Below are 26,930 nucleotides of genomic sequence, written 5' to 3'. Positions count from 1 at the left end.
AAAATATGCAAAAAGAAGCTTCTTTTTCGAAACTGCTGGAAGGACAGTGAATTCGAGTTGTTCTGCTTATAATTTTTTCTCCGTCATATTTCGTACATATTTGCTAACTCAAGTTGGTGTTTTACAATCTGACTGCGAATATTTTTTTATACGCACATATTTCTTTGAATAATATTATTGCATTTAAACGCATTCAAATTCAAATTTTATATTATTTAAATTAATTTAAAGTAAAACTGTTTTTTATAGAATTACTAAGTTACACAGCGAAATGAATTTGAATTTCAATTTAACAATACGCCAATAAGCCTACCGTTTTGTTTTAACTAAGCGCCTAAAATTATGCTAATAGTTTAAAATTTCCTAAGGCTTCCTTCACACTACAGCATAAAATTACGTAGTTTCGTATAAATAATATTACGTGTTCACCTTAGATGTATTTGTAGTTTTAGTTTAAAGCGTGGTGTCCAGATCACATGAAAACGCTCAAGAAATTTTTAGTTTCCCTCTTGCAAGCCAATCTTTAAAGTTTTTGAAAATGTGTATTTTAAGAATTTATAATTCATTTTCTATATAAAATTGCTTTCGAGATGGGTTAGGTTAGGTCGAACTGGCCGGTCAATAAAGACCTCACATAGACTGAATGTGTCTATAGTGTTACCAGAACGACCAAACGGCAGAACCCCAATCAGGTGCCAGGACTTATGTTACATAAAAACTCTTTCCTTTTGGCAAATACTAGAGGTTTTCTAGTACCTAGCTTAATTTATGTCTCGAGATTTGGCAACTGTGCTGCCCTTATGGCTAAATCCTTGACCTGAAGAGCGCAGGACACAAACACAGAACGTGCTGCACCACTTCTTCAACTTAGCACTTCCTAAACCTGCTGTTACTGACGAGGCCTAACTTACAAGCATGTAACGCCAGAAGGCAATAACCAGTTAGTATGCCCATTGTAAGTCTTTAGTCTTCTCTCTTCTTTCCTCTTTGTACAAGATTTAAACAATTTCGCAGCCCCACGCTTTTGTCCACGCTTTTCCTGCTTGATGCATCATTTGTAACTCCTGTCACATTTTGATTTCTTCCAACGGATGTCTATAGTCGATTTATCGAGTTTTTCACCGGGAACCCAGTATAGATGTATGTATGGTCCGGCCTGAGCGAAGTTTTCCAATAGTTCTTTGCATTCCAGAACACTTTTCTATGAAGTACTGTGTGTGATGATTGCCTAAATCGCCGCTTGACTATCAATATATATATTGACGGAACTACAGCTTAAGCAGGCTTCTTCACGGCTATAATTTCCGCCTGAAGGACGCTACTCTTGCAACCTGAAGGATCTACTTATTTCTGGATCGACACAGTAAACAGCAGACCCGTCCCTTTCCATTAACTTGGAACCATCAGTATACACGTTTATAGTATGTTCTGCGAGTTCTGCATCCTGGTACCTAGCCTTCGGCTCAATTTTAGACCCAAGATCTATTTAGTAGCTTAAGCTTAATATTTGCGACCCTTTCTTTGCGAAAAGTGGACTAGAATTGTGCGATTTGTTTGAAATTTATTATTTAGTTAGTTAGTTTCGCAAAGTTTTTGAAGTATAGACCGAAATGTGGAGTAGGGTGATCCCAGAATGTATTTTGATAATATGGGTAGCAAATAAGTTGATGAGGATTTGTAGGAGTGGTGGTTAAAAAGCAAAACAAGAGGGCAAAACCTGTAGGATGAAAAAGAGAAAAAAGAAAACAAGAAAAAGTAGTGAGAATCATAGACGGAGAGAATGAGAATGGTGAGGGGAAGTAGGGAGAGGAAAGAAAGGAAGAGCTGGTATGTGGGCGTAAGGAGTGGGTGGGAGTAAGTGAATGTGTTATTTGAAGTGGAAGCGGTAGTTGGTGGGGAATGGGTACGGGACTGGGTGGCAGTTAAATGAAATAAGGGATGCACAATGATAAGAAAATAAACGGAAGATAATCAAATCAATCAATGTTACTCTAGTTTTTTATAGAATTGTATGAGGAATGAGAAGATTCTGAGAACGATGCGGCAAAAAGGTAGGCTCACCCTAATGCGCAGCGAAATTTTTTATTTTTTTGCGTAGCTAAACGTTTTATTTTTGTTCTTTTATTAAACGTTAGTATGAGTGAAGGACATTGAAAGACAAACAGTTGTTACTTTTGACATCGAATTGGCATCGCGGCATTGTCGTTTTGTATTGTTGCTTCTCAAAAGTTATTTGCTTATTCCTTTGTGCTTTTTGTCTAGAAAGTTTCGGTGTGACTGACTAGGATTACATACAAAGGTACAGTTTGTACACTTACATATATACGTATACATATTTACTTTTATATACGCGCGTTTGGCATGTGGGGAATATGAATAAGAATATATTACACTTGCATAAACACTTCGAAATGCATATCAGCACAGAAATGAAAGTTTGAGGTAACGAAAATATGCTCAATGACTTTCATTTTCCAACATCTTCCACATTATGATGCTCCATTTAGTATTGCACAACTTTACAAGAATACACGCAAACATGCATAAAATTGCAAGTTTGCAGCTTTGCATTTCATTCATTTGGCCATGCAAATTCATGCAATGTGGAGTATGTGGGGGAACGGTGGAGCAGTAGAAATTTGTTCTGAAATTGTGTTAATTAAAAATGAAAGCAGCTACAAATTGATGCAGCAAGGAAATGCAATTTACTAATGTATTTGTCATTGCAATTGTTGTTGGATATGTATTTGTATGTATGTACATAAGCTTGTAGCTTTTAACCCCGTACTTACGTGGTCGACAGCTTTCAGATGCCACAGTGGAAGTCTCATATATTTAAAATGCACGTTATGTAGTTCAATGACCTGACTTGTAAATCTGTTGGCTGAGTTCCGTTGCTGATTAATTTTTAGAAATATTGCACAATTGCTTACAAACCTCAACACCAGTGGCGGAGAGAGGAAAAAATATATGGCAGATTTTATCATATTAATTTTCAATTGTAACTTGCACTCGTGCACTTTAACAAAAAAGGGTACTTTTACTGGATGATACAACAAAATTGGGCGATTTTTTACCAGAAGTTTTCTTTACGTCCAAACTGAAACACCATATCAGAAACCTGGACCTATATTATAAAATAACTCCGCCCTCTTGGCAAATACAAGAAGCACTGTAGTACTTTCCTGCTTCTAGATCTGCTGTGCCACTCCCAATTGTGGGAATCTTACTTTGGCGAGCACGAGAAGAAAACGTGCTCCAACGTCAGCTCCTCCACTTCCTACATCCACTATCACTGACTAAGCTAAATACATGGGACGCGTCCTTATTAGCTAGCCTTTCCGCATTTTCAGTTTAATCTATTCCCATTTGCCCAGGGACCCAATATAGATGCATACTTCTCCCTATCCAGATTCTTTCCAAGGATTCATTACACTCGAACACACTTTTAGATGTTGTGCTACGCGAGATTTTTAACTGCTCGATGTCAATGTAAAAATTGACGCGGCTGAATTTTAAACTATTTCGCTCCAGTGGTGTTACTTCTTTAGTTGCGACTATTACTTCCACCTGTAAAATACTGCAGTGATCTGGCTGCTTGTTGGATTTGTTTACTTCCGGTTTAGCGGAGTATACCGCATACCCTCCTCCCTTCTTTACTTTGCAGTCATCGGTGATCACAAGTATCGGTTCGACTACTATTGTGGCTCTTCTTCTTTGTCACTAGGTCTGCGGGTGGAATGTGCAGAATGGCATACAGTGCAGCCGAAGGGGTTGATTTTAGTGCTACCGTTATGCTAAGCGTTGATACCCTGCTTGCGCTCTCTAATTAGTTGAAGAAGGTATTTTTTGTGTGGCCGTCCACGAAACAAGGACTCCATAGTATGGGATAGGCTTTACAATCACTGCAAATATCCAAAGAGAGAGAGGGCGATAGACCCCATGAGCAATATTTTACACGCATAAATTACGTCGCGGCCATCTTCAGTCTCTCCTCTTCTTTGAACATCCACGGCAACTTATTGTATTGAATGATTCCTATATATCTCGTTCAAGGATCACCCTTCAGAGTGTAGGCCTAGTCCAGAACCTTATACCTCCTGGTAAACAAGACCTTGTCCGTGTTCTTCTCGTTGGCACGCAACGCGAAATTAAATGCTCAGACATGTATCTCCCAAAGCGCCCGATCAATCAAAAGGCTAATTATTGGAAGAAACTTTCTACTTATGACAAAGGTTTTGAGCAGAAATGAAGTTAAGATGAGCGGTGTGTAGTCTTTGGGATACATATAACTGTTCTTTCCCGTATTTGGTAGGAAAACGACACTTGTAGTTCTCATGATTCAGTCTTGTGAACTCGTCGAATATTATTTTAAACTATTCCACGATCGAGATTTGTAGCATGGCAGGGAACACACCATCTGGCCCCGACGATTTATACGTAAAATAAGTGATCACCCATTCGATCATGGTATCAGTCACCAAACCGGCTCTACCCGCTTCGTGATCAAAGTGTAAGTGTTGTCTGCTGGCTCTTCTATATCATCTCCCGTTCGGGAATTTTCGCGGAAAAGCGCTTCAAGGGCTTTTCACTGTACGTGGCCGTTCACCGCTCTCTTTCTTTATTAGTCCCTGGACTATAATTTCTCTAGCTAGGAGTTTCCTCAACCACGTTTTTTCGCTGGAGCACTCGATGTACGCACAGAAATTTGTCCATGATACTTTCTGTGCTCTGTGGATTTCACGGTTTTATATCCTTAACAGATCCCTACACTCGTCCCGGTGCGCTTCGCTGTACGCGACCTTTACATCTTTAATATTTCTTTTACCCGTTCTGTAAGACGACTTAGCACCATGCTCCACCATGGCGGCTTTGCTGTACCTCTGAATCTTCTTAGAGGCAAGTTCTATTGTAACCAGTTGTAAGCGTCTTTGATAGGAAATCATTGGATTCCTCCAGTTCCCCTATATAAGCAACCTCTTTTTGTTGTCCAAATTTGTTTCTACATGTTCCCGGAATTTGGTACACTCCGTCGACCTAGGGTTTCTGAAGGTTCCTCCCTTCGCTACCTTCTTTAGGGTGATGCTGAAGCTGATATACGCATGATTGGAGAAAGATGGCCTATCAAGAGTTTTGATTATGAATTTTTATTTAATTCAATTATTCCCACATTTCCATTACATGAGCGCCATTTAGTAGCTCAAACAATTTTGGGTTGTGCAGATTTAATTGAATGTGTGAAAGTATCTCGTTAAAATCGTGGACGGCAAGTGAAGTTTTGATGATTTTGGTCGACATTCGAGCATTTCAAAAGTTTTTGAAAATTTTTCAAAAGGCTTACATTAAAACTATTTAATTGCGGTTTATTTTCACTTTAAGCGAATAATTTATAAAGCAAAGCTGTAGTTTTGGCTCAATGAATCTGCAGTGCAGTGCCACTAACCAAATTTGGTAAATTTCTTTAAAATATAAAATAAAATTTTATTGATTTCGTTTCATAGAAAATATTTGCATATTGCAGTAGTTGGGTTACATAAATTAGGACTTTTTCAGAAAGTTACGTTGCAAAAGTGTGTGAGTAAAACTTCTGTTTCTGCGGTTGCTGCGTTTTCGAAAGTGAATGCTGTTAAAAAATTATGAGCATAGGGTTGCCAAACGCACATACAAATATGCTGCAAAATATTCTTGATATAAGAAAATTTGCTTTTTATAAAATAATTTTTTTCTTCACACCTTTTACGAGCAGCTATGTGCCTTTTACTTAAGACCTTATCTGAAGTGTACTTTCACTTACACTTGGGCAACTCCGCTGCTTATATCCTCGTTTAGGTTAAGTACATATAATCGTAACACTGCAGCATTTCAAAAACTTACGAATCCATGCAAAGATTTATTTCAAGCTCAAGGATAAAGTTGCTGTACAACTCAGTTGCATGCACTGGCACATGTGTATGTTTGTGTAAGTGCTAGACTGTGTCGCTACTCATAAGAAGTAACAAGGAAAGAAATCGTAACAAGTAAGAAGCGAAAACGAACATTTTATACACAGCCGTCATAAAACTCATGTTCTTACCACATTAATATTGGTAGATTTTTTTCGACTTTTAGCATTAAGACTTTTATGAATAAAGAGGCGAAAAGCAACTTTTAAAAAGTGGGTGTGGTCATCAAGCCATTAAGCCCAGAATCGCAGGCGCTGATGGTTTGCCTGCGATGCTATATAAACACCGCGGAGAGTTGTTAAGGGACACGCGTCAACATCTTTCCACCATATAGTCGGACGAGTGCCTGCCCGACGATTGGAATCACAGAGTTCTTTGCCCAGTCCACAAAAAGGGGGATCCTATCAACTATCGTGGAATGAGCCTCCTTAGCATCGCATATAAGTTTCTGTCAAGCGTATTGCGCGAATAAAAAAAAGAAATGACACACATCACCACTTCGGCGCTTTAAAGCCGCTTTCTACAGCATGAAAAGGAGCCGCCTATATGCGCGATGTCTGAATTTAGTTCTCTTCACAAACTTATACGGCTGTGCAAAATGACGTTAAGTAAAAACAACAGCTCAGTCAGAATTGGGAAGGATTTCTCCGTTTGAAACTGAACGAAGTTTCAGAAAGGGTGACCGCCTATCGTGCAATATCTTCAATTTGATGCTGGAAAGAAATATACAAGCTGCAGAACTTATATCCTATATTCTATAAAAACACGAAATTACTGGCACATGCTGACGACATTGACAACATCTTTCTGAACACCTTCGCCATAATTTCCGCTACTCAAAACTTAAAAAAAAGAAGCGGAAAAGATGGGTGTGATAGTGAATGAGTACAAAACGCAGCACCTGTTATCGTCAAGCAAAGAGTCGACGTACATGCGTCTTGAGAACCACGCCACTGATGGCAGCCATAATTTTGAAATGGTAAAATACTTTCGTTTATTTGGGCACCAGCATTAACACAAACAACAACATCAGCTTTGAAATACAGCAAAGAATCGCTCTTGCCAATAAATGCTACTTTGGACTAAGTAGGCAATTTAAATCATGCTCAACAAGTCCTACCCGTCCTAATATATGGCACAGAAGCATGGACACTGACAATATGTGATGGGGCGGATCTGAGAGTGTTCGAGAGAAAAGTTCGGCGAAAGATTTATGGGCGTCTACGTGTCGGCCACGACGAGTGTAGAAGTTTTTATGATGAGCTGTACCAGCTTTATATAGACATCAACATAGTCCAGCGAATCACCGCAGCTACGCCATGTTATGGGAATGAAAGACGATGCTCCGGCCAAGAAGATATTTTTATCGGAACCTGCCTTCGGAAGCAGAGGAAGGGGCGGCCCCCACTCCGTTGGAAGTACCAGGTGGAAAACGATTCAGATCCATCTGGCGTTATCAATTGGCGCCAGTTAGCCCAAGGAGAAAGTGACTGCCGCGCCTTGTTGGACGGCCATTTCCAAAATTTGCCAAAATCTAATTTGTATCGAAAATTTAATCCAATTACCATGTCTCATCACTTAATCAGTATTTGCATTTTTCCTAATTAAAATTTTCGATATTGAAAAAGTGGGCCTAGCTAAAATTCGATTTTGCATTTTGTCTGTCTTTTTTTTAGCCCCCGTGTAAAATTTTGGTAAAGAATTTTCAATTTCTGGCAGACGAACGGCTGGGTATAAAAAGTGGTCGTGGCTTTCAAACCGATTTCTCTCATTTGTATACAAAACATTTAGTATCAACAAACAATGCTTTTACACAACTTCTTTAGGATTGGTAAATTTTTGTCCTTTTATGGCATTAATCTTAATATATAACAAGTAAGGAAGGCTAAGTTCGGGTGTAACCGAACATAACATACTCAGTTGAGAGCTATGGAGACAAAATAAGGAAAATCAATCTGGGGTAACCCTGGAATGTGGTTGTATAACATGTGTATCAAATGAAAGGTATTAAAGAGTATTTTAAGAGAGAATAGGCCATAGTTCTATGGATGAACGCCATTTAGGGATATCGCCATAAAGGTAGACCAGGGCTGACTCTAGAATTTGTTTGTACGATATGGGTATCAAATGAAAGGTGTTACTGAGCATTTTAAGAGGCAGTGGGCCTTAGGTCTATCGGTGGACGCCTTTTCGAGATGTCGCCATTAGGGTGGGCCAGGGGTGACTCTAGAATGTGTTTGTACGATATGTGCATCAAACGAAAGGTGTTACTGAGCATTTTAAGAGGGAGTGGGCATTAGGTCTATAGGTGGACGCCCTTTCGAGATATCGCCATTAGGGTGGGCCAGGGGTGACTCTAGAATGTTTGTACGATATGGGTATCAAACGAAAGGTGTTACTGAGCATTTTAAGAGGGAGTGGGCATTAGGTCTATAGGTGGACGCCTTTTCGAGATATCGCCATTAGGGTGGGCCAGGGGTGACTCTAGAATGTGTTTGTACGATATGGGTATCAAATGAAAGGTGGTAAGGAGTATTTTAAAAGGGAGTAATCCTTAGTTCTATAGGTGGACGCCTTTTCGAGATATCGCCATAAAGGTGGACCAAGGGTGACTCTAGAATGTTTGTACGATATGGGTATCAAACGAAAGGTGTTACTGAGCATTTTAAGAGGGAGTGGGCATTAGGTCTATAGGTGGACGCCTTTTCGAGATATCGCCATTAGGGTGGGCCAGGGTGACTCTAGAATGTGTTTGTACGATATGGGTATCAAATGAAAGGTGGTAATGAGTATTTTAAAAGGGAGTAATCCTTAGTTCTATAGGTGGACGCCTTTTCGAGATATCGCCATAAAGCTGGACCAAGGGTGACTCTAGAATGTTTGTACGGTATGGGTATCAAACGAAAGGTGTTACTGAGCATTTTAAGAGGGAGTGGGCATTAGGTCTATAGGTGGACGCCTTTTCGAGATATCGCCATTAGGGTGGGCCAGGGTGACTCTAGAATGTGTTTGTAAGATATGGGTATCAAATGAAAGGTGGTAATGAGTATTTTAAAAGGGAGTAATCCTTAGTTCTATAGGTGGACGCCTTTTCGAGATATCGCCATTAGGGTGGGCCAGGTGTGACTCTAGAATGTTTGTACGATATGGGTATCAAACGAAAGGTGTTACTGAGCATTTTAAGAGGGAGTGGGCATTAGGTCTATAGGTGGACGCCTTTTCGAGATATCGCCATTAGGGTGGGACAGGGGTGACTCTAGAATGTTTGTATGATATGGGTATCAAACGAAAGGTGATACTGAGCATTTTAAGAGGGAGTGGGCATTAGGTCTATAGGTGGACGCCCTTTCGAGATATCGCCATTAGGGTGGGCCAGGGGTGACTCTAGAATGTTTGTACGATATGGGTATCAAACGAAAGGTGTTACTGAGCATTTTAAGAGGGAGTGGGCATTAGGTCTATAGGTGGACGCCTTTTCGAGATATCGCCATTAGGGTGGGCCAGGGTGACTCTAGAATGTGTTTGTAAGATATGGGTATCAAATGAAAGGTGGTAATGAGTATTTTAAGAGGGAGTGGGCATTAGGTCTATAGGTGGACGCCCTTTCGAGATATCGCCATTAGGGTGGGCCAGGGGTGACTCTAGAATGTTTGTACGATATGGATATCAAACGAAAGGTGTTACTGAGCATTTTAAGAGGGAGTGGGCATTAGGTCTATAGGTGGACGCCTTTTCGAGATATCGCCATTAGGGTGGGCCAGGTGTGACTCTAGAATGTTTGTACGATATGGGTATCAAACGAAAGGTGTTACTGAGCATTTTAAGAGAGAGGGGGCATTAGTTCTATAGGTGGACGCCTTTTCGAGATATCGCCATTAGGGTGGGACAGGGGTGACTCTGGTATGTGTTTGTACGATATGGATATCAAATTAAAGGTATTAATGAGGGTTTTAAAAGCGAGTGGCCCTTAGATGTATATGTGAAGGCGTTCTCGTGATATCCACCAAAATGTGGACCAGGTGATCCAGAAAATCATCTGTCGGGTACTGCTAATTTATTTATATATGCAATACCACTAACAGTATTCCTGCCAAGATTCCAAGGGCTGTTGATTTCGCCTTGTAGAACTTTTTCATTTTCTTTTACTTAATATGGTAGGTGTCACACCCATTTTACAAAGATTTTTCCAAAGTTATATTTTGCGTCAACAAACCAATCCAGTTACCATGTTTCATCCCTTTTTTCGTATTTGGTATAGAATTATGGCATTTTTTTCATTTTTCGTAATTTTCGATATCGATAAAGTGGGCGTGGTTATGGTCAGATTTCGCCCATTTTTTATACCAAGAAAAAGTGAGCTCAGGTAAGTACGTGGGCTAAGTTTAGTAAAGATATATCGGATTTCGCTCAAGTTATTGTGTTAATGGCCGAGCGGAAGGACAGACGGTGGACTGTGTATAAAAACTGGGCGTGGCTTCCACCGATTTCGCCCATTTTCACAGAGAACAGTTACCGTCATAGAATCTATGGTCCTACCAAATTTGAGAAGGATTGGTAAATTTTTGTTCGACTTATGGCAATAAAAGTATTCTAGACAAACTAAATGAAAATGGGCGGAGCCACGCCCATTTTGAAATTTTCTTTTATTTTTGTATTTTGTTGCATCATATCATTACTGGAGTTGAATTTTGACTTAATTTACTTATATACAGTAAAGATATTAAATTTTTTGTTAAAATTTGAATTAAAAAAAATTTTTTTTTAAAAAGTGGGCGTGTTCTTAATCCAATTTTGCTAATTTTTATTTAGCACATATAGAGTAATAGTAGTAACGTTCCTGCCAAATTTCATCATGATATCTTCAACGACTGCCAAATTACAGCTTGCAAAACTTTTAAATTACCTTCTTGTAAAAGTGGGCGGGGCCACGCCCATTGTCCAAAATCTTACTAATTTTCTATTCTGCGTCATAACATCAACCCATCTACCAAGTTTCGTCACTTTATCTGTCTTTTGTAATGAGTTATCGCACTTTTTCGGTTTTTCGAAATTTTCGATATCGAAAAAGTGGGCGTGGTTATAGTCCGATATCGTTCATTTTAAATAGCGATCTGAGATGAGTGCTCAGGAACCTACATACCAAATTTCATCAAGATACCTCAAAATTTACTCAAGTTATCGTGTTAACGGACGGACGGACGGACGGACGGACGGACGGACGGACATGGCTCAATCAAATTTTTTTTCGATCCTGATTATTTTGATATATGGAAGTCTATATCTATCTCGATTCCTTTATATATGTACAACCAACCGTTATCCAATCAAACTTAATATACTCTGTGAGCTCTGCTCAACTGAGTATAAAAAACACGCGTCACAGGTTTGAGGCCAATGGACTCCTAAACTACTGAACCGATTTTGAATTTGTTTTGCACCCCGTGTGTAGTTTGATCTAACTTGAAATATAGAATAGGTTATATCTCAGTTTATAGTCGCAATATTATTATTTTTTTTTTTTATACGTAATATTAAAATGTTACGTATGCGCAGTGGCACTCATATTTTCAGGTGGTGGGGATATATTTCCGTGTAATTGCTTGGTGTTTAATTAAACAGCCTGCTTATCAATAAAAAATATTATAGCGAATGATATCAAGTATAGCACAACACCAGGCCCGCCGAAAGGGGGCGGGTTTCTGAGGGGGAACGCGATTTAGAGGTACTATGACATTTTTTTTAATACAGGATAGTCTTTAGTTGTTCCATGTGGAATTTTTAAGCCGAATTTCAAAAGCAACGAAAATCTGCATTTCGTTCTAATATTATGGTGAAGTGTGAAAAATAAAAACCTATATATATAAAAGGAAAGGCTAAAATGTGTGTTAGTTGGTCGCCGGTGTTTGAAGAGATGCGTCGGTCGATTTTGTTCAAACGTGGAACCGGGTACCCCCGAATGTGTTTATATAATATGGATATCAAATGAAAGCTGTTGATGAGTGCTTTGGTACAGAGTAATAAATTATCCAGAGACGGACTGGGACTGGAATAAAATACATACCACCCTCTGGGACAGGCAAAAAGGGATGCAGAAGAATGAGAAGGAATTGAGAGAAGGGAAAAGAGAGAAGGAGATTGAGAAAGAGATAGAATGAGACGAAGATGGAGATAGATGAAGCGAAAAGACGGAGGGGGTGAAGAGTGGGGAGGGCAGTCAGACGGAAAAAGCTTATTAAAATGTATGCAGATAGGCCAAATTTAGGGAGGACAACGTCTGCCGGGTCTTCTAGTAGTATTATAAAAAGGGGTCGTGCCACGCCCATTTTCAATTATTTTTTAATTCTTTTACTTTCATACATTAAACCATCGCTAACGTGTAATATCAGTTTAATTTTGTTATATAACCTGAAGATTATCACATTTTTGTTAACATTAGACTCAGGCCAAACATTCTAAATGGCCATGGTCATCAGCCGATTCTATTAATTTTCAGTTTATATACCAATGGTAATCACTTTACTGCCGAATTACAGAATGTTAGCCAAGTTTGATAACTTTATCGGTTTTTTTTGTATATTTTTCCTTTTTTTAATTTTTCGATAATTTCGAAATCGGCAAATTGGGTTGAGTTTATATTGCAAACCACAGTTATCCAATTGAAGTTAAAATACCATGTATATAAGTACAGCTGGGTATAAATACAATTTCAGTCGTTTTTATAGGAATCAAAAAATTAATTGTTCCCAGTAACTTTTCATATGCAGGGCTGAACTTTTGTAACCTTTTTCCGACCCTGTCTAATGTACAGTCATACATATAATTTCTTATGCAAATGTTGCATGTGTGTCTACAATAAGTATTTGCCACATTCCTTAGCCACCTCAGGAGCTTCTTATATAAGCGTACATATTTCACGTATATTTGTTTGTATGCCCTTACTCTGACTGTGTTACTTGCTGCGCTAACTTTTACTTATTTTAATTTTCACTTTTTTGCATCACGCTATTACTTTTTGTTGTTGCTGTCACAAGACAGAATTTACAAGTTTGTTTTATTTTCTTTTGATGCTGCAGTTGCATTTTTATAAGCTATTTAAGCCGGTTGTTCTTCTTATTTCCACTTTTTTTACCTCCTTTAGGAAAATTTCATATGCGTGATTTTCTATTTCATTGAATTTTAACTTTTTGCGAACGCGTCTGTGTGTGGGTGTTAGAGCTGTTAAACGATGTACAGTGTGCTGTTTTAAAGAACGACAAAACATCACTGTAATAGTAGCTAGCAGAAAGGCACTTGAATCATCTAAAGCAGAGATGAGCAAATTAGTACACGCGTGTAGAGCTTTATTGAGTTTTCTTACATACAGTCTCACACAGACATTACAAAAGCTCTATTACCCTCAAACAAGCTTCACTTCCTCGAATAATATTTTGGGTTTTGCTTGTTTAATCGCTATACAGTTGTGTGTGAGTGTGCGTGATTAGGGGGTTATGGTGCCATGCCAAATTTGAAGAATTAGGTATCAAAATTTTAATCAAGAAAAAAATTTTTACATAAAAAGTAGGCGTATACACCGATAACCATGCCTCGTTTTTATATAATCAATATTTCAAAGCCTTCAAATCGGCGAGACGGGAAGGAGTGACAACGGCCACGTAGCAAACCGAGGGAAACAAATTTGTACTCAATTTACATGGCATCATTTCAAGATGCCTACAAGATGCAAGATGTTCCCGAAGCCTGGAGAAGAGTACAGAGTGGTGTTCATTCCCAAAGCTTATGAAACTAAACCAATCAGAAGCCAAAGACTACAGGCCAATAAGCCTATCCTTCTTCATACTTGAAACACTGCAGAGACTTACTGACCCAAGAGACAACATTAACTTCTTCAGTATGGCTCAACACGTATGGCTCAGCTGAGCAGAGCTCACAGAGTATATTATTGTTGTTTGCATAACGGTGCCCAGTAACCGCACAAACTAACCGAGATAGATATAGAATTCTATATATCAAAATGGACCCGGCGAAAAAAGAAATTCATTTAGCCACGTCCGTCCGTCTGTCCGTAAACACGATAATTTGAGTACATTTTGAGGTATCTTAATGAAATTGGGTATGTAAGTTCCCGGCCATTCATCTCAGATCGCTATTTAAAACGAACGAAATCGGACTATAACGACACCGATCGATATCGAAAAACCGAAAAAGTGCTATAATTCATTGCCAAAGACGGATAAAGCGATGAAACTTGGTAGGTGGGTTGACCTTCTGACGCAGAATAGAAAATTAGTGAAATTTTGGACAATGGGCTTGGCACCGCCCACTTTTAAAAGAAGGTAATTTAAAAGTTTTTCAAACTTTAATTTGGCAGTCCTTGAAGATATCATGATGAAATTTGGCAGGAACGTTGTGTAGTGTACACAGCCAACAATTTCAATGTCAAATATTTAAATCAGTTAATATGCTACCCTGTAACAAAAAGAGTCTAAATTGTCATCAACACAAAAAAAGGCATCTGATAATTGCTGCTGACATAGCCATTCACACGATTTAATACAGGTGTGTGTACAACACACAACCAAACCAAATTTGCATTCCGGCAAATTTGCGGACATTGCATTTCCCACAGAAGTCACAGCTCAACACAGGTGTGTAGGTACATATTTTGTGTCGAGTTGTATGTAGGTATGTATGCTTAAGGTAAATATGTATGTAAGTATGTATGCTTAAATGTATGTGAGAATATGTTTAGAATAATTTAGTATAAATAAGCTGACAATATTTGAATAAAGAAGCATTCGCTCATTGATGTTGAAACCTCTCAAAACCGATTATTAATTTTTAATCTTTTATAGTTGTTCCTATGTGTTCTAAATAAAAATGAGCAATTTTCAACAAAAAATTGAATATCTTTACAGTATATAAGTAAATTATGTCAACATTCAACTCCAACATTTGTCTCCAAAGCTCTCAGCTGAGTATGTAATGTTCGGTTACACCCGAACTTAGCCTTCCTTACTTGTTTTTATTATTTTTAATAATGAAATTTAGTGCAAAAAACACGTGGCAATAAGGCTTCTGTTTACCTCTAGGAAAATCAGTGGACCGAAAAAAAACAGTGGAGGCTAACGAGAGATCGTTGAAGGCTATTCACTCCGCAGCTGAAATTGTCATACTGTGCATTTCGGCATAACTTGCGACACTTGTTGGTTGTTGTTTTTGCTTTTGTTAGTTAATTAAATTCACAGTGATTTAGTTATTAACACATTGTTAGATTGTTTTCAACACTCCCTCTATGCCTCTCTGCCTTCATCGTTCCTTACTCTCTCTCAGTAAATTAACTTTTATCAAATTTTTCCATCGCATAAACTTTAACTAAGCTCTTTGATACTTCAAGCGCAACATACAAATTGCTTGAAGTGGTTGGGCAACATGGGTAAAGTACACATAGATACTCGTAGTTGCATATTTGAACAAGTGGGTGGATGCCTTCGTGGGTGCCACCTGGTCGGGTGCAACAGTCGTTCAAAGGCGATTAGTTGAACAATAAAGCTAATGTTTGTATGTTCGTATGTAAGTATGGGACTATGCCAATAAGTTGATGAACATTGTTTTTGTTGTACAAACAATAATTGCACTTAAGCATAACGAATTGGAATTAAGTGAACATAGCGGACACATTAACATACATATACACATGTATACGTAATCAGGCACTCTCACATACAAGGCAACAACTTTTCTCGCCCCATAACTAATTGTTTCGCTACCATGAATTTGTTCACACACTCGATGTTTATGTTTTCAATAAATTGTTTGTGTGTTGACTCATAAATACATGTTGCATGTTGCTGACTTCTTGGCTGGCCCTTGATACATGTTGCAATTGCCAACTAATGAGAAATAAACAAAATTAATTACTAGCAATTTTTGCGTTGCTGCACGCATCATTGATTAGAGTAATAAATTTTTTATTAACTGAACGGTCTGTATTATGAAGGTTACAGGGAATGTATGAGTTGCTTGTTTATGAAATTAACGATAGCAGATATGAGTTATTTATTATACTTGTTATCTAATCAAAAGTGTTACAATCAGTAAATAGAAAATGTATTAATTTTAGCACATATTTCTTCTTCTTAATGTGCGCCTCGAGCTTGTCCCACAACTTTAAGCGAATTTCTACAGGGTGTGCTTAGGAAGCTATGTATATACCTGCGCGGCATCAAGCGGTTTAAATGTTAGCCCAAGTAAGACAGAATCTCAACGAGGGTTAAGTACCTTGCAATCGAAATAGACAACAAGCTACACTCGAAATTCAGTATTGAAAGAAGAGTAGAGAAGACGCACTTCGATAATTTCTAGTGCAAGAGAATAATAGCAGAAATTGTGGTCTTAAAACAAAACTTCCGATGTGGCTTTACACAGCGGTCATAAGGCCCATTCTGTTGTACGGAGCGATACAACATTAAATAACTAAACAAAGTAGAATAAGCCTATGCAGGGATAAAAGGAACCCTTAGGCCATGCCCTTAACCAATTCTCACTGAACATCTACATACGCATTACAGTTACTATCTCTGCCATTAGACTTAAAGAGTATAGATGCTGGAAAGAGAAGGAGTATAGCCACAGTGGAATCCAAAGAAGGCTTGCCGACGTTAATTCGACAACAGATTATCTTTCGCCTGTATTGAACTTTAACAAGAACTTTATTGGTCGGCCGACATGGCATGTAAGAAGGGTGTTACTTTACACTGACGGGTCCAAAACGGACTGCGGTGTTGCCGCAGGGGCCTTTTCCGAACAGCTAAAAGACACACTCTCCAGCCGCATTCCAAACTCCGCTAGCATCTTTCAAGCGGAGCTTCTAGAAATTTTGCAATCGGTCGAGAGATATGCTTAGACATCCAAGCAGCGCTCATGGCGTTGGATGCACCATTTACGTCGTCCAAGGCCTTCAGTGGGCACCGGGTCTAAGGAATATTGACGGCAACGAAAACGCGGATGAAATAGCAAAGGGCAGTGCATCGTTAGACAGCACAGAGGCAGAGTCGCGGTGCATCGACCACTTACATCAATAAAAATACCTCATGGAAACCGCTATTAAAAATTATTACTTATTACTTAGCAAAACTATTTAGGCAAGCACAACCACAATTACAGGACACTGGGCAAGAATGTTGCAAGAAAACTTTCACCGACTTCCCCTGGGAATGTCGAGCCCTGGCGAATGAATATCAGTAACGATTTTGTACGCTGTTTCGTTCTGTCCGATCTAAGAGCGGAATTTGAATTTTCCACGAAGCACATCAACAGGTTTATTGAGCTTATCAAAAGATTCGAGTAAAAAAAATTTCATTTTACAGTAATTTAATAAACATGATAACAAATTGGCATCTACAGTGCTATTAGGGCCGGTCAGCACAGCAACCAATCAAACAACCATATTTTAGCGATAATAGGAATGCAATGAGTATTCAGTGGTGCACAACACCGGCAGAGCTTCGAGTACAAACAATAGAAGCAATACAGAGTCTCGCTTGGCTTTGAAACGAAGCGAAAATTTCTATAGAACAGGTTAAACTCTTACGTTCCAGAATCAACCCCGATATAAAAAACATATGTCCTGCTTGTAATGTGTCCCCATCTCCCGTTAGAGGATATTTATGACAATTTGTGATCGGTCGCAAGTATTGGATGGGGCGAAGCATTGCTACAACAACAACAACATAGAAACCAGAGGAGTCACCTTTGAATAAAAGGCCCAAGGCTTTTGCTGCCGATTGACAGGAATAACCTTAGGAAGGTTGAATATGTATTCCTTACTATACTAAATGTCGTGGGTACGGTTTGATATAGCTAGATCAGTGGTGCAATCAGACGGCAGAGCTTCGAGTACAAACGCAACAATTTTTGTGTTAGTATGTGTTTACATGGATAATGTTTCAGCATAGGACTCACGCATGAGATGTTTACTGCTTGAATTACAAGCTAAAGCAGATTGACTGTTTGCTTTATTGAATCGTTATCACTGCGCTTACACGACATGTAGGTGAACGCGGAATAGTTTACTGAAGCTCTAGGGAGCTCTTGAATGTACCATCATCCTAGATCATCGTACCACTGCTATCTTCCACATTCGTAGGAAATCTGGAGACCCTACTCTATTTAAAATTTGCATTTGCAGATTAGTTAAAGAAAAATAGATATGAATCTATGTATGACACATGAATAAAACGATTTGGATGCAGTAATAATTACTAGAACGCAATCAAAGTCAGCGAAACTGGCTTTTGCAACATTATTTGCTGTCCATCAATCTTCATTTATTTTACCGCACGTTTTTAGTGCAAAAATTGCCATTCACCTCGTTTGCATATTTTTATTGCTCGTCAGCATGATAATCTATTGCTCCTGGCGTTGTGGCTTTCATTATTAGTACACGCTTTCTTTTATTGTTGCTGTCTTTAACTGTCCAACAATCAGACGGATGACGAGCAATAACAATCACGAGATATAAAACGTCTGATATAATTTAATTAAACCACTTGCTATTATTCGATTTTCCCGCGTGCATGTTAATTCAACTTACGTGTGATTATTGTAGGTGCAACTGCTTGTAAATGCGTACGTTGTCGCACTCTGACCTAAACAAGTACATACTAAAATTCACTATTTGGTGTGTTGGGTTGTCCACTGAATCGTTTGCTTCGGCTCGTTGTTCGTTTGCTTTGATATGATGGTTGGCTGCATTTCGGGATGACCAACAGTGTTCGGCCTTGAATAGTTATTTGGAAAAGTAAGGTACATTGCCAAAACTAGTGGTAGATTTTATGTTTTTGTAGCACGGAACGGAAAATTAAATTTCTCTCAGCTCCTCATGAAAAAAAGCAAAATTAACAAAAGAAAAAATGCAAATCTACACTTTAATAGTAATAATCCGAACACTGCTGAGCAATAGCATCAACTCTCATTCTTAATGTAGAGGATTATTCTCATATAACTTATAAGGTTAATTAGTTAATTAATAAAGCCCTGATTGACATGGCTTACCATGCCATTGTAGCAAATTCGAATTAATTAAAGCGAAAATCTGAATGTATAAATAAGAGAAGATTTTTTTTGTTAGGGAATATTCAGTGACTTAATTAAGAATCAAAAATAATTCACTAACAAATAAAAAAATCTAAATTCGAGTGAAACCGAACATTACATACCCAGCTGTGCACTTGAAACGCTGTTGTGGGCGTGGTGTTTAACTAATTTTGATTATCTTCACTCAGTCTTCATAAGTCTGCCAAATTTCAATGTAATATATTTAACGGTATTTGATTAACGGCTTGTTAGACTTGGTTGTTTCGCGATAACTGACGCCAATTTGGAGCTTCAAAGGAGGTCAAGTCTTCCTCCACCTGCCTCTCCCAACTCAGTGGAGCTCTCCCCTCCTTCTCTGCTTCCAAACAGCGGTGTCGATTGAAATACTTTCTTGGCCGGACCGTCTTCATCCGTTCGCATAATAACATTGCTTAGCCAACGAAGCCTTTGGTATTTTATTCGTTGCCATATCTTCATATCAGCGTTATGCTTATAGAGCTGATCGTTATACCTCCATCAAAAATCGTCGCCGGCATCCCGGACAGGGCCATAAATCTTCCGGGGAACTCGAACACTCTAAAAAGCGTCTCAGCTTCTATCTATACCGTCTATGATTACGAGCCAATATCGGCAAATATGATTCAAACTTTTCGTAGCGATACCGGGGTACATTTTAGTCAATGCACTATTCGTACTTGACTCCTTTTACAGATTAAGCTGGACTGGGACGTTTTGCCTAATTCAAAAGTAACATTTACATTCTCTCCCTAAGCTACTGGACGTGGCAGCCCAGTTGTCGCACCTTCTGAAATCTAGAAAATATAGAAGATTTATTGAATAAGAAAGGGACTATATTCCCTGGAAGTCTAGTCTAATGCAACTCATACACAGTCCGCGTTTTACAAATGCCTTTTTAATTCTCCCTTCTCTACTTTTAAGTTCAGTTTACTAAACCTAGCCCAACCTAAATTGCTTTTGTTCAAAGTAACCTTTTTTTTTTTAATTTATAAAATAAAACCCTTATGATCTCTCAAAGCAAATTTGTTGTAATATCCCATGCGGCGCATACTTTGTTCACTCCCTCTATTATTTAGAATTTTTAAAACAATCAAACTCATTTCACCTCAATTTCATACTCATCCGACTCATTGCATTTTAATTAGACCAACATATAAATTTCCGCAATCTTGTCTACGACAAAGTTTAAGTTGTTCGTGAATCTTTTGAAAATTTTACAACAACTTCAAAAAGACAAAACAAAAAAATCATAGCAAACTGCCAGCACCTCAGCAGAAAACCGACCATCGCAAGCTTAACAAGTTTTAATTCATTTTGCGTGGCTAAAACTTTGGAAACTTCGAATTGGTAAAGAAAATAAAATCAAAGAAATCGCGAAAGACAAATCAGTGTTATAGTGATAAAATAAAAACAAATGCGAACAGGGAAAGAAGGAATAAGATGTTTATAACAAAAAAACATATTCATGCAAAATAAAATGCGCGAAGCGAGTGTTGGTATTCTAAGTTTTACTGCTGGGGTAAGTTTTCCAAATTAATATATCCCAACAAAATAGTTGAAAACTAACAATATAAGCAACAACAATAAATACAAATAGGTTCCTCTTCTCGCTGAGGAAAGAAAAGCAATATACGACAACTGATCGGAAGCGAGTAGAGCTACATATGAGAGGCAATTACTTACCAGTAAACGAAAAGACGAATGCCTAGCCCATTAGCGTCAGAGACGCCATGGAGCTCACGAAGCGCGCACCTGTACCCGAAGTAATGCTAAACGCGGTCCCAGGGATGGGACTTGTGCGGGCCGTGGGAGGTTAGGTTATAGTGGATAGCCCTTCATGGAAGAAGGGAGTCCTACACTCGGAGTGTCTAACAATGAGGCTTAAATATTCCGATCAGTGCATAGTTAAGGCATTTTCTTCTTCCACGAAACTCAAAAAACAAAAAAAAAAAAAAACAAAAAATACCTTCAGAAAGTAGGCGGAGGGACTGATAAAGTTCGAAAAAGTTGTTCGTAAAAAATATAAGACGAAGAAGTATGTGGTTAGAGAACCTAAAGACCTCTAGCCTGTCTTCGAAACTTAGAGATCTCTGAACAACCCCGACGTTTTTGCTCTACGCTACGAAACACTGTTACCGGATGGTAGCCACGTTCAATTATATTATTTTGGTAAGGATAAGAGTGCGTTCGTGGGATGATAATAAGATAGATAGTCATGGAATGTGTACGAGACCGTAGCAAGTACGTACTGTTCAAATCAAATGAGTACCTTTCTCTTCAGTTCTTGACACTAGCAATCAAGGATATAAAGAGACAACTAACCTCTCACGCCAGATTACTTTCTATCACTTCTCTCACTAAATATTTCTTTAGTTCAATACCGATCCTTGTTATATCGCTATCTATGCATGGCCATAAAGACCTTGTACATCACCATAGCACGGTTCATGCCTTAGAGCAGTGATCGTGCTTCTCAGCAGAACTCATACAATTTTAATTTTGCCACTTCTGATTTTAAAGCAACCTGTTCGTCGAAAATTATCTTTCTTGTTGTAGTTTTTGTAGGAAAAAACAAGTAAAGAAGGATAAGGGAAAATCGCCATGTAGGAAAATTAAACTAGGGTAACCCGGGAATGTGTTTGTATGACATGGGTATCAAATGGAAGGTATTAAAGAGTATTTTAAAAGAGAATGGGCCATAGTTCGATAGGTGGACGCCTTTTCGAGAAATCGCCATAAAGGTGGACTAGGGGTGACTCAAGAATGTTTGTACGAGATTTTGTTTTTTTTTTTTTGAAATTTGAAATTAAAGGTGGTAACTATTGCTTTAAAAGGGAGTGGGCCCTAGTTCTATAGGTGGACGCCTTTTCGAGATATCGCCATAAAGGTGGACCAGGGGTGACTCTAGAATGTGTTTGTACGATATGGATATCAAATTAAAGGTATTAATGAGGGTTTTAAAAGCGAGTGGCCCTTAGTTGTATATGTGAAGGCGTTTTCGTGATATCGACCAAAATGTGGACCAGGGTGACCCAGAACATCATTTGTCGGGAACCGCTAATTTATTTATATATGTATGTAATACCACGAACAGTATTCTTGCCATGACTCCAAGGGCTTTTGATTTTGCCCTGCAGAACTTTTTCATTTTCTTCTACTTAGTATGGTAGGTGTCCCACCCATTTTACAAAGTTATATTTTGTGTCAAAAAACCAATCCAATCACCATGTTTCATCCCTTTTTTCGTATTTGGTATAGAATTATGGCAATTTTTCATTTTTCGAAATTTTCGATATCGAAAAAGTGGGCGTGCTTATAGTCCGATTTCGTTCATTTTAAATAGCGATCTGAGATGAGTACCCAGGAAACTACATACCAAATTTCAATAAGATTCCTCAAAATTTACTCAAGTTATTGTGTTTACGGACAGACGGACGGACATGGCTAAATGAATTTCTTTTTTCGCCCCGATTATTTTGATATATAGAAGTCTATATCTATCTCGATTAGTTTATGCCGTTATGCAAACAAAATTAATATACTCTGTGAGCTCTACTCAGCTGAGTATAAAGTAAACGAGAATGTTATAGAGAGAGGAGGGGAAGCGAGGATCACTTTTCGGATATATTCAAACCAATTTTCAGGCATGAATACGTCTGCGGGGTATGCTAGTATGAAATAGAAATGCTTAAACCTAGCTTATCATCTAAAAGCTTATAAGCACGATTTTTAGACTTACATCAACAAAAGATAATCAAAAGTTACAACCAGCGAATAGTGGTTAATCTATTTTCATTTTAATTCACGTACTGATACCGTAAAATTGTTGACACGTGTTTTTGCACTACTTTTTGGTTCACACTGCTACCTTATACAGTTTTTGACATTTCGCTTTTGCGCAACTTTTATAGCTTACGTTTGATATAGCTTTGTGTTTTATTTATTTCTATTTTTTATTTATTTTTTTTTTGTAGTATGTTTGCTATTTCTTTTAGGATTTTCTTTTGTTTTATTATTTTTTTTTCAACACTCGTTTATATTACAATTGCACTGTTGCTGTCAGCGAACTTAAGTTAGCAACTTTTTTTACTTTCTTACTTTCCTTTTCTCATTGTTTGCGAGTGAAGATAGAAGACAAAAACTTATAAATCCCTTTGCAGGATTTCCACTTAGGTTTAACTGGCCGGTTCATGAGGACCTCACATAGATTGAATGAGTCCGTAGTGTTAGGATTTCCACTTACTTCCCTGATTTCAAGTAAGCTTGCTTTATTGCACTTTTTTGTTTACATGCTACACATGCTAGAAAATGAATAAACGCATAGAAGGTAAGAAGCACGTACTTTTTGTTGTTGTATTATTTATCCTTCTTTACAATTTTTTTCTTATTTGCATTTTGCTCCGCTGCTATTTACAATGCGAGTCACATATTTGTGCATGTTTGTATATTTAAATGAAGAAATTCACTTTCACTGCACTTCACTTCCTCTTCTTTCCCGCTTTCACTTCCCGTGTACACAAACACATGCATGCTAAAATATGCACATACATACATACACACCCTGGCATTTAAGAAGACACGTGCGCCACGTTGCTGTAGACTTTATGGCGGCTTTATGAATGCAGTGACGTTGCTGTTTGTTTTGTTTTTGTTATTTAGCCTTGCAGAGGATTTGCTAGGCACTTGTGAATTACCGTTGGCATGCAAAGGCACGTATTTCTACTAGGCGCATGACAACCAAAAACATTGGACAGTTTCTTATTATAAAAAATTAAAAATTGGAAAATATATTTTAAATACGAAAAGTTTACATCTTATAGAAAAAATATCTTAAATTTATAACTAATTTGAAAAGCTTAGAAAAAAATTTAAGAATTTCAGATTTTTTAAACAAAGTATTTGCTGTTTAACATTTAAAAAAAATATTTTGTTTAAGCACAACAAAAACAGTTTGAAAAAATACTAAACTTAACAAAATTATTTAAAAAATATTTTCCTTAGATAAAAAAAAAAATTATGAAGTAATCAAATAAATATCAAATATGCTAATTATTTATTAAAAGCAAAAATTGGAATGCAAGTTTTTTCAATAACCAATTTTTATCAAAAAATAAAATAAAAAAGGACGCATATTTAAGTTAAACAAAACAGAAATGTAAATAAAATAATTTTTTTTTTCTACTATTACATACAAATTAAAAAACGAAATTTGAAAAAAGTTCACAGATGAAAACCGTAATAACAAAAACCAAGTGATTTATTTCTATTTTTAAAACCTTTTAAATAAAAAATTTTACACGTCTTATTCAACAACTTCAAAAATGTACCAACAACTTACTTTAACAATTTATAAAATAAAAAAAATTAGTAATTAAAATTGCAATAAAACGATTTTTTTAATAAAAAAAAAGGTTACACAAAATAAAAATTTTATTTAAGAAATTTTCAATTAAACTTTTAAAAAATTTAAATAAAAAAACTTTTTTAAAACTTATAGAAATAAAAAAACGGGTACTAATTTTTTTCCAACAAGAAAATGTTATGATTTTAATAATCGGCGATTGCCCATATTGCTTTTTCAAATGTATGAAAACATTTATTTGAAGCAATTTTTTTAATTTTATAATTTATTTAATAATTTGGAAAAAATTTAAACAACGTGACATCAGGACGGACAAGGCGACAGCTGTTTCGATTATACCTTGTAAATCTCTTCAAAGCCTTTTCTCCCGGGAGTGGGAGTCGAACTCGCACTCCTACGATAGTTGAAATGGTTGTAAACGCATTCAGCTACGTCATGCCTGTTGTAAAGTTCTTCCCAATTGCCTTCTTTTTGCATATTTTAATCTTTTACACATTGCATACTTCGTATGCAATTATGTGTTAAAGCTATGCTTGGTACGGCGGTTTTCAAAGAAACTTTGGTTTTTGTTGCTGTTTTCGTTCTATTTATAGAACTACAACGAATTAACCAATTTTTACTGTTTGTATGATTTTAATAATCGGGGATTGCCCATATTGCTTTTTCAAATGTATGAAAACATTTATTTGAAGCAATTTGCCTTGTCCGTCCTGATGTCACGTTGTTTAAATTTTTCCCAAATTATTAAATAAATTAAGAAAATGTTAAATTAGATTGAACTGGCCGGTCCGTGAGGACCTCACATAGACTGAATGAGTTCGTAGTGTTACCAGAAGTTTATTTAACGACTCTACCAAAAACCAGGACTCCGTCCTATTGTCAAACACTAAAAGCTTTGTAGAACCTATGCAACTTGCTGCTTCTAGATCTGAAAGCTGTATCACTCCTTAAAGCTAAAGTCTTAGCCTAGCAAGCGCAGACTATGAGCACAAAGCGTGCTCTATCGTTTTCTCCTCCAACCCGCACTTCCTACATCTGCTATCAATGGCCAAGCCTAATTTAAGGGCATGCGACGCTAGAGGGCAGTGTCCAGTGAGAATCCTCGGATGAGTCTCACTGCTTTCATCACACAAAAAAATGTTGGTGTCAAAACCACACTTTGTGGTGTTGTTCTATATAAAAACCAAAATGTGCACATTTCAACAAAATTATTATTGATCTTATCCGAAAATTTTTAATGCTAAACAAACATTTTTTTTTGATTAAATTAAGAAAATTGATTTAGAGCAATTAAGATCATGAAAACCAACCAAAATTCTGCATTCCGTTAAACACCGCATGCACCTGCACTTCCGGGGTATGAGAGCTAAGTTGACATGCAGCGTAAAGACAATAAATAAATGCGAACAAAGGATGCGTCAGCCAGGTCACGGTGGCAAAGACACATAACGGCAATGCGACGCGACGCAAGGACACGCGGCTAGACGCAGCACACACAACTCGAGCTAATACACAGTGGCCAGACGTAAAGGCTTGAGACGCCAAGTGGTACTTCGCGTGTAACTGAAATGCAGCTAAAAGTGTTAGTATGCACAATCATGCATGTGCATGTGTTCACGTAGCGCCATGTGCATAGACAAGCCAAGACAAGCCGGTTTGTGCTTTAGAGTGTTTTACTTTTATTTTATTCATTTATTTATATGCGCTTGTCAGCCCAAATGTATGCAATGTTATTCACAAAAATTTAATTAAACTAAGAAATAGCTTAAACAATGTTGGGATTTTGTATTGAAAATAGTTAGATTACACTTTTCACATCTTGGTCATCCACCTAAAATAAATTTTTTTTTATTTCTCCGTACTGAGAACTTGTTTTGTTTACTTTTTTATGCACCATATTAAACTTGCTTCGACTATTTCCAAATTCACTTCAATTTTTTTTTAACATATTTACACACCTCTCAAATTCAAATTAAACTGTTGTATAAGCACATATATACATATGTAAATTCAACACACAAACGCGTACCCGACCACAGCTTTCAAAAGCTAAACTACATTCAACGACGGTCACAACGAAACTAAACTTTCTCGTTTTTGTCTCAAATGCCTTCACTTAGTAAGGAACTTGCTTACAACACTTCGCAATTGAGTGAATACGAGCAGAAGTTCACCACACTTACATGACAGCGCAGCGCAGCTGTAATAGAGCCCACTGCTTGCTTACTACTCTAGTTGGTGGTTTGAGTGTGCTGCTGGAAATGGTGCGACTTTCTTTGAGCTCACTCCGCATACTTGGTCACTTGAGTAGTTATTGAGGCCATATGTATGTGTTGCGTAAACATGTTGCAGCAACATGAGTTCTTGCCATTGAGTACGTTACTTATCTTTAAATCTCGACATTGGGATGCTATAAATCACGTGGAAGCCGACATGCTCCCGAAGGCCGATAACAAAAATCATATAGATCTCATTATTTTCGAACTTTCTGAACAGTGAAAAGCTTAGTGAGC

General features: G+C 37.6%; 1 protein-coding gene across 18 annotated transcripts in view; it reads right to left on the bottom strand.

Annotated features, from left to right (window-relative positions):
* The window catches only part of LOC137239486 (protein madd-4-like), a 207,645-nt gene extending 181,158 nt beyond the window's left edge, over positions 1–26,487 (bottom strand). For 8 of the 18 annotated variants that reach the window (XM_067764819.1, XM_067764834.1, XM_067764832.1 and 5 more), the window contains exons 1-2: positions 26,376–26,487; positions 22,795–23,152 (exon numbers count right to left, since the gene is read on the bottom strand). The gene's annotated coding sequence lies outside the window, so the exon portion shown is untranslated. The other 10 variants (XM_067764828.1, XM_067764825.1, XM_067764826.1 and 7 more) reach the window with 10 other exon arrangements.
* Positions 26,488–26,930: the final 443 nt, after the last annotated feature.

Source organism: Eurosta solidaginis, chromosome 2, assembly GCF_040869045.1.
Source record: "Eurosta solidaginis isolate ZX-2024a chromosome 2, ASM4086904v1, whole genome shotgun sequence".
In the NCBI taxonomy this organism is placed as follows: Eukaryota; Metazoa; Arthropoda; class Insecta; order Diptera; family Tephritidae; genus Eurosta; species Eurosta solidaginis.
This window is presented reverse-complemented; position numbering and strand designations above follow the sequence as displayed.